Source organism: Etheostoma cragini, chromosome 8 (assembly GCF_013103735.1).
Source record: "Etheostoma cragini isolate CJK2018 chromosome 8, CSU_Ecrag_1.0, whole genome shotgun sequence".
In the NCBI taxonomy this organism is placed as follows: domain Eukaryota; kingdom Metazoa; phylum Chordata; class Actinopteri; order Perciformes; family Percidae; genus Etheostoma; species Etheostoma cragini.
This window is the reverse complement of record NC_048414.1, coordinates 24171874-24179580: the sequence shown is the minus strand read 5'-3', so window position 1 is coordinate 24179580 and position 7707 is coordinate 24171874. Positions and strand designations below refer to the sequence as shown.

At 39.3% G+C, this 7707-nt stretch overlaps 2 long non-coding RNA genes across 2 annotated transcripts in view; one reads left to right on the top strand and one right to left on the bottom strand.

The window, feature by feature from the left end:
* The window catches only part of LOC117948682, a 16742-nt gene that overhangs the window by 4854 nt on the left and 4181 nt on the right, over positions 1-7707 (bottom strand). The window lies entirely within an intron of this gene.
* LOC117948675 lies at positions 396-3954 on the top strand. Its single transcript, XR_004657512.1, has 4 exons — positions 396-527; positions 728-778; positions 2242-2256; positions 3575-3954. It is a non-coding gene; the product is annotated as an uncharacterized LOC117948675 (long non-coding RNA).

Here is a 7707-nt window from a genome sequence, read left to right as displayed (position 1 = left end):
CCTAACTTGCAAAAAAAATAAAACGTTTAAAAGTAGGCCACGTTTCGGAACTAGACCATCTTCCGGAAAATAGTGTTGCATCCATAGAAAGTCATCTCTGTCTTGTAGGAGGTAACTGTTTTTGTGCACATATCAAGGGGGGCATCAGCTGTGGGCTTGGCCATCAATTGGTATTTCAGACTGGACGTGCTGCGCTGATTACTGACATTAGTATTATTATTATTATTATTATTGTTATTATTATTATTATTACTATTAATAATGATTTAGTGACTAAAAGTGATTCTGTGACTCATCGTTAACAGGTGGAGATTTATTATTATTAATATATTAATAATTATCAATAAGTTCAGAATCATGTTTGTAAATACAGTTACAATAATAAATCTTAAATTCATAAGATACAAATGTACAGTATGTGAGTTTAATTTTGACTTCTGTAAAACACTGCTGTAATAATCGGTTTCTTGTTTTGTCAGCAGTTTTGAGTCCCGTCAACACGTCAACAACACTGAGGATGACACAAGGTCACAAAAATACACAATATACACACTTATGCACAGTAATTCAAAGTAATACACACATGCATACCAAGAATATGGCCTGTTCTGTCTATTGATGTGCTGAACTTCATTATAAAAATCATAAATTTAACCAAAGTGTTCTTAAGAACATTATAATAAAACGTTGCTGTGGCTTTAAGAAATATGATGAATTTCCTCCTCAGAAACATGTCATCAAACAACAAGGCAGACAACATGACCACCTCTACGTTCATGTACGTAGTTTCTTTTTCTCACTTTTGTAATCAGCTTAGAGATCTGTTCAAACATAATCATAGTGCGACCAGTGGACAAAGCCTAAGACTTTTTTATTCAGCAGATATTCACCTGTCATGACTGACCTGTACAGATTTGATTTGATTAAGTTGTTTATTCCTACATTTTAATATTGTTCATAAAAGTGTTTCTTAAATTAGCCTTAGGAAATAACCAGAGAATGGTAACTACCATTTTTTCCAACCTGGATCCTATTTTCCTATGTTTTCGTGTATAAGTGACTGATAGGAACATCTGGTCCAGTATTAAGCGGCAGACACAGACCGGGCTGCAATGAAACCCAATGGGGAAAATGTGCATCGTCAGTTTGATTCACTAAAAGTGCTTTTTTGCCACTAAAAGGCTTAGATTATTATTCTCAGTGTCTGACAGAATTATGGAAAGGATCATCATAATCATAATAATAATAGACCTTTTTAAAATCCCTTTGATACTTTTATGTCTAACCAGAAACAGCTCTGAAGTTGCTAGCGCTAAACCCACCAGACTCCATTCAAACATAAAGGTAAAGAAAAATAAAACTGTTCACATACTTGAAGTCTGGTTGGTTTAGCAAACTCAATTTCGCTGATGTTTTTATGTTATTCTTTAACAGAAAGGTCGACCTCCTAAGAAATCCTTTCCACAATGTTGTCACACACGTAACAGAATTAATCTGAGCCTTTGTGAACATAAATACATGCTGCACAATTGCCCTGTTAACTTAAATTGTAGCTTGCAGCAATCTAGTTTAATACTGGACAAATGTCAAAGATTGTTGTTCAGTCACTTAGACACAAGTTTTTTTTTAAACGGTTACCCTTTAAACACGTTGGTTTGGGTTCAAATCTGATGCTACTTCAGTACATCATTCAGTGCTAACTGTGCCGCTCTGGTTCCACATGTCAGTCGGTATACGTCCAGACGCAGAGCGTCAAAAGTGACGCCAACACTCGAAAAGACTTTTAGGGTCATTGACAAACACCAAAGGCACATGAGCAAGCGTCCGTATTTTACACAATGAGAGGTTGAGAATGTGTTGGCAAAACGTAATGTAGCTCTGTTTGTTCTGTTAAGTAAAAAAAAAACGTTAATTTACTTTTATTTTAAAATGGGACATGAACCCTGGTGTCCTGGGTGAAAGATGTGTTGGTTTGACACATCCACCACCCCACCCTGCATCCTCACACAGAAATCCCCTTATCACATTAGTTCCTGCTTTGCTCCCATCATAACTACAATAGTCGCTAGAAGGTACTGCTGTTATAAACTTAAAGATAGGTTGTAATGCTGCTTGATCAAACGACTTATGTTAATGTTTTTCGTGGGAGGAAAGTCTTTCTGAATCATCCGTACAGATGTGATTCCTCTGTACAAATCTGCTTGGTGAAACAAGGTATTCCTTTCTCTCTTTGTGTTTCAGGAAATTGCCTCCGGTGTACGTATGACTGCACGTCTTTCTGTGTGACCTTTGACCTTTGTGAAATAATCTCATTGGCTGAAGAAAACAGTGTGGGGAGTCACTGAACCCCTGATGATGTCATCTCATCTGATATCAGTTCAGAATCAAACGTCCATAAATCCACTTAGAAAATCCTTCTACAATGTGAGACAGGTGTGTCAGAGGGGCACAAGAAGGTAAAAAGTTGCAAAGAAAACTCCCGCACACTTCCTAACTTGCAAAAAATGTGTAACGTTTAACAGTAGGCAATGTTTGGAACTGCACCATTTTCCGACAAATAGTGTTGCGTCCTGACAATCTTTTGTAGGTGGTGACTGTTTTTTGTGCACATATCAACAACTTTGAAATGAAATCTTACATGAATACTACTTTAAAATATTTAATTTCTTATTAATTACAACTACAATTATTAATGTGATTAATCACATTAATGTCATAGTTAACTTGCAATTAATCGCACATTTTTAGCCATTCTTAACGTCCATTGATTCCTTTTTGTCCCATTATTTTTCATTTTAATGCTCATATCAACAAAGAAAAGTAGATCGACTTGCTTTGGTCAAATGTGTTTTTTTTTTATATACATATATATATATATAGATATAACCTACTGTAGAGTTCATTTTCACATGTAACATTCTCACTTGGAGCAAATAATCGCTTACACAATGTAACACTGACCGTCAATAAAAGGGTGAAAAAAATACTTTGATGAGGGAGGGGGAATTGCATAAGCTGTGTGCTTGGCCATCAAGTGGTATTTCAGACTAGACGTGCTGCGATGATTGCTCAGTTCACAACGACAAAACACACAGATCACGTTGGTCTTGTCAATGGAACCACTTTTGAAAAGTAAACTTTTCATCTAGAATCAATTTGGCGTCTCCGCTCGCCATCTCTACAAAACGTAACGACAATACTCTTGGGCCAGCTCACAAGCAAACAAGTGTGTGGGGCATGCCTGTTGTTTTGTTTCCGATCGAGCTAGATCTGGTGTGGTGTTGTAGTTTTTCTAACATTACTAGCTGTTGCAAAAGCATGTGAAAAAAACGACGAAGTTTAGCCAAAAAAAACGTTAATCTCGCGATAAAAAAATGTATGGCGTTCAAATGAGTCATTAACGTGTTTAACTGACAGCACTAATAAACACATAATGTTTATCTACATATCCATTTCTATAGATATACTGTACCTTAAAGTATGTGGTCTTACCAACTGTCTCCATGTTTACATATCTCACCTCTGGTTTCCATGTTTACCTGTCATACATGTGGTTTCACCTGTCCCACATCAGCGTGACTAGAGTTGCACCGTGCCCCCTCTCCACCTGTTTGACAACAAACCTCGCCGCCTCCCTGCAGGGTGGGGACAAGACGGCCGGCAGCGCCACCACCGACCCATTCGGTATCGGAAAGAAGTGACAGAAAGCAGCTGTCAACACAGTCATCAACATCATCCATAGTTATATTAATACATAGATAACTCATTTGGCTTGTGAGATCTTGGGATGGACAACTGACGCGTTCTGCCCATGAAGACTTAAATACTTTTCTACTGCTTTTGGATGTTGATGCAAATTCAAATTCCAAATAAGTAACATTGAATGATGACATTTAAAAATATTTTACTGGTACAAACGTATTGAATTTAATTTCACAAGAGGTAACAGTAATCCTTCTTGTCCCTTTGCTATGCTGTGCGTCTTCAACCACGTTCCAGGTTGCACGTAGGTGGAGCCAAGGCCAGAGAAGATGTGGCACACCTGTAGGCCTGGCTAACATGAATAAACATTGGAAATGTGAAACTCACAAATTTGTAGTTTGGTCAAATAAAGCCTTTTTTGTTTGAGTTTACTGTTTTGTTTCAGGAAGGAGCCAACTTGTACCAATCTTTTAAGCCAACATAGAGTTGACTGTGAAGACTGTCCTGATACTGATTTAACCTTGTGTCATTTAAAACATTTTTTTATTAAAATAATTACTAATACATCAGTAAGATGCGTTTTGTCATAATGTGTATTATTAAAGCGGCAGCTCACTGGCTGAACTGCAGATCCTCGACTGGCATCTTGAGCCACATGGAGGTCTCCTCAGACCTCCGTGTTAAACCAATCCGGTAACACTTTACTTGAAGGTATCTACATAATCATAGTCATGAACACATGACACTTTCATGACACGTAACCCTAACCATAACAGCCTGGTACAAAAAACAGTTTTGGTCTCTATAGCTAATGTCACCCTTCATGACCACTGTATGGAATGATTTTCATTGTGGGGCGGCTATGGCTCAGTAGTAGCTCAGCTTTTGCCTGCCAATTGGAAGGTGGTGGTTCAATCCCTGGCCCTGCAGTCCCATATCGAAGTGTCCCCGAGTTGTGCAATCGGAGTGTAAATGTGTGTGAGTGTTTATCTGATGATGTGTATGACTCTGTGAATGGTGAATTGTTTCTGTACTATGTAAAAGCGCTTTGAGTAGTTGTCAAGACAAGAAAAGCTGTGTATAAAATACAGCACATTTACAGCACTATAAACATAAAGGCAGTAAGAGGCGTGGCATGTCCATCCCTATCGATCCAATTATCAGCTGCAGAAAATGCTGTATCCACATAGTAAATGTAAATGTAAATGTGCTGTATTTATGTAGCGCTTTTCCAGTCTTAACAACTGCTCAAAGCGCTTTTACATCTACAGGAAACATTCACCATTCACACACTGTGGCCGGGGCTGCCGTACAAGGTGCCACCTGCTCATCAGATAAGCATTCACACACATTCACACTCCGATGCGCAGCACTGGGGGCAACTCGGGGTTCACTGTCTTGCCCAAGGACACTTCGACAATGACTGCAGGGGCCGGGATTGAACCACCAACCTTCCAATTGGCAGGCAAGAGGCAGGTGACATATGAGCAGCCGAGCAGGACGTCAAGGGCTCTAAGGCTGCTGAACAGGCCAGCAAAAGTAGAGCTCCTCAGGCGGCCGAGCACGAGGTTGAGGGCTCACAGGTGGCCAGTAGCAAATGCAAAATCCCCCAGGATGGCGTAGGCAGTACCCCTCTGGAGGATGAGCAAGAGGGCGAAGACAGTGCCCCTCTGGAGGACAGGCTGCTGTACCATAGTGGCATGCGTTACCATCAGCTACTTGTTGATTCCAGCGACACTCATTTTTTGGTCTAGTTCAGTCAACTTTTTCATTGATGTTCATTGTGTTTTACAATATTTTCCTGTTACAAACATGACAACTTTACAAGAAGTAATGAGAAGAGGTCCGTAAAAACTGATACAAGCCATTCTTTAAATGAATAAACCACTTAACACCAGATAGACTGAGTTTGCCTTTTGAGTGCAAAAAAATAAAATAAAAAATTGATTGAAAAGTTGATATTATTAGATTGATGATTTCTGGATTTAGGAAAATACAAACAGAGATACTCTGTGTATGTACAGTGTGTATGTATGTATGTATGTATGTGTGGATGTATGTATATATGTATGTATGCATGTATGCATGTACTCATGTATGTATGTACTGTGGATTTATGTACTTAACAAAAAAGTGTGAAATAACTGAAAACATGTCTTATGTTCTAGTTTCTTCAAAGTAGCCACCCTATGCTTTTTCAATAGCGCTGCAGAATCTTGGTGTTCTCTCAATGAGCTTTATGAGGTAGTCACCTGAAATGGTTTTCACTTCACAGGTGTGCCTTGTCAGGGTTAATTTCTTCTCTTTCTTTCCTGCCCTATTAATGGGGTTGGAACCATTAGTTATGTTGTGCAGAATTCAGGTTGATACACAGCCAACAGCCCTATTGGACAACTGTTAGAACTCAAATTATTGTAAGAACCAATCAGCTAAGTAAAGAGAAACAAATGGCCATCATTACTTTAAGAAATGACGGTCAGTCAGTCCGGAAAATTGCGAAAACATTGAATGTGTCCCCAAGTGCAGTTCCAATAACCATCAAGTGCTACAACAAAACTGGCTTATATGAGGACCGCCCAAAGAAAGGAAGACCATGAGTCACCTCTGCTGCTGAGGATAAGTTCATCTGCGTCACCAGCCTCAGAAATTGCTAATTGACAGCAGCTCAGATTAGAGACCAGACGAATACCACACAGAGCTCTAGCAGCAGACACATCCCTAGAACAAGATGAGACTTGGCCTTCATGGTCAAATAGCAGCTAGGAAACCACTGCTAAGGAGAGGCAACAAGATGCAGAGATTTATTTATGGGCCAAGAAACACAAGGAATGGACATTAGACCAGTGGAAATCTGTGCTTTGGTTTGATGAGTCAAAGTTTGAGATCTTTGGTTCCAACCGCTGTGTCTTTGTGCAATGGAGAAAAGGTGACCGGATGGATTCTACATGCTTGGTTCCCACCGTGAAGCATGGAGGATGAGGTGTGATGGTGTGGAGGTGCTTTGTTGTTGACAATGTTGGGGATTTATTTAAAATGGAAGGCATACTGAACCAGCATGGCTACCACAGCATCCTGCAGCGGCATGCCATCCCATCCAGTTTGCGTTTAGTTAGACCATCATTCAGTTTTCAACAGGACAATGACCCTAAACACACCTCCAGGCTGTGTAAGGGTTATTTGACCTATAAGGAGAGTGATGTGCCTCCGGAGTCACCGGACCTGAACTCAATTGAGATGGTTTGGGGTGAACTAGACCGCAGAGTTTAGGCAAAAGGGCCAACAAGTGCTGAGCAAATCTGGGAACTCCCTCAAGACTGTTGGTAAACCATTTCAGGTGACTACCTCTTACAGCTCATCAAGAAAAGGCCAAGAGTGTGCAAAGCAGTAATCAGAGCAAAGGGTGGCTACTTCAAAGAAACTAGAATATAAGAGCTGTTTTCAGTTATTTCAAATTTTTTTTGATAAGTACATAATGCCATAAGTGTTCATTCATAGTTTTGATGCCTTCAGTGATAATCTACAATGTAAATAGTCATAAAAATAAAGAAAATGCATTGAATGACAAGGTTGTTCAAAACCTTTGGCCTGTTCTATACATAATGTACATGCATAAGGTATGTATGTACATATGTATGTACAATATCTACATTATGTATGTTTGTATTAATGTAAAGTATGTATGTATGTATGTATGTATTTATTATGCATGTATGAATGTATGCATGTACTGTATTTAAAGAACAGAAAAGAAGAAGCAGGTTTCACTCTGTTTGCTGATGTTGTGATGTCATTATCTTGTCTGACTTGAAACTACAGTTGTTTCCATGGCCGCAGAGTCCAGGTCAGCTACATCAGATAGTTCCCATGATGAAGTGAAAGAGTAAACACAACATTGTCCTTCGTACTGCAGACAGAGGCCTTCAACTGATGATGAAGAGCTCCAACTGACCCTCAGATGTGTTGACTCTAAACTGACCTCAGATCTGTTGACTCTTAACTAAGAGT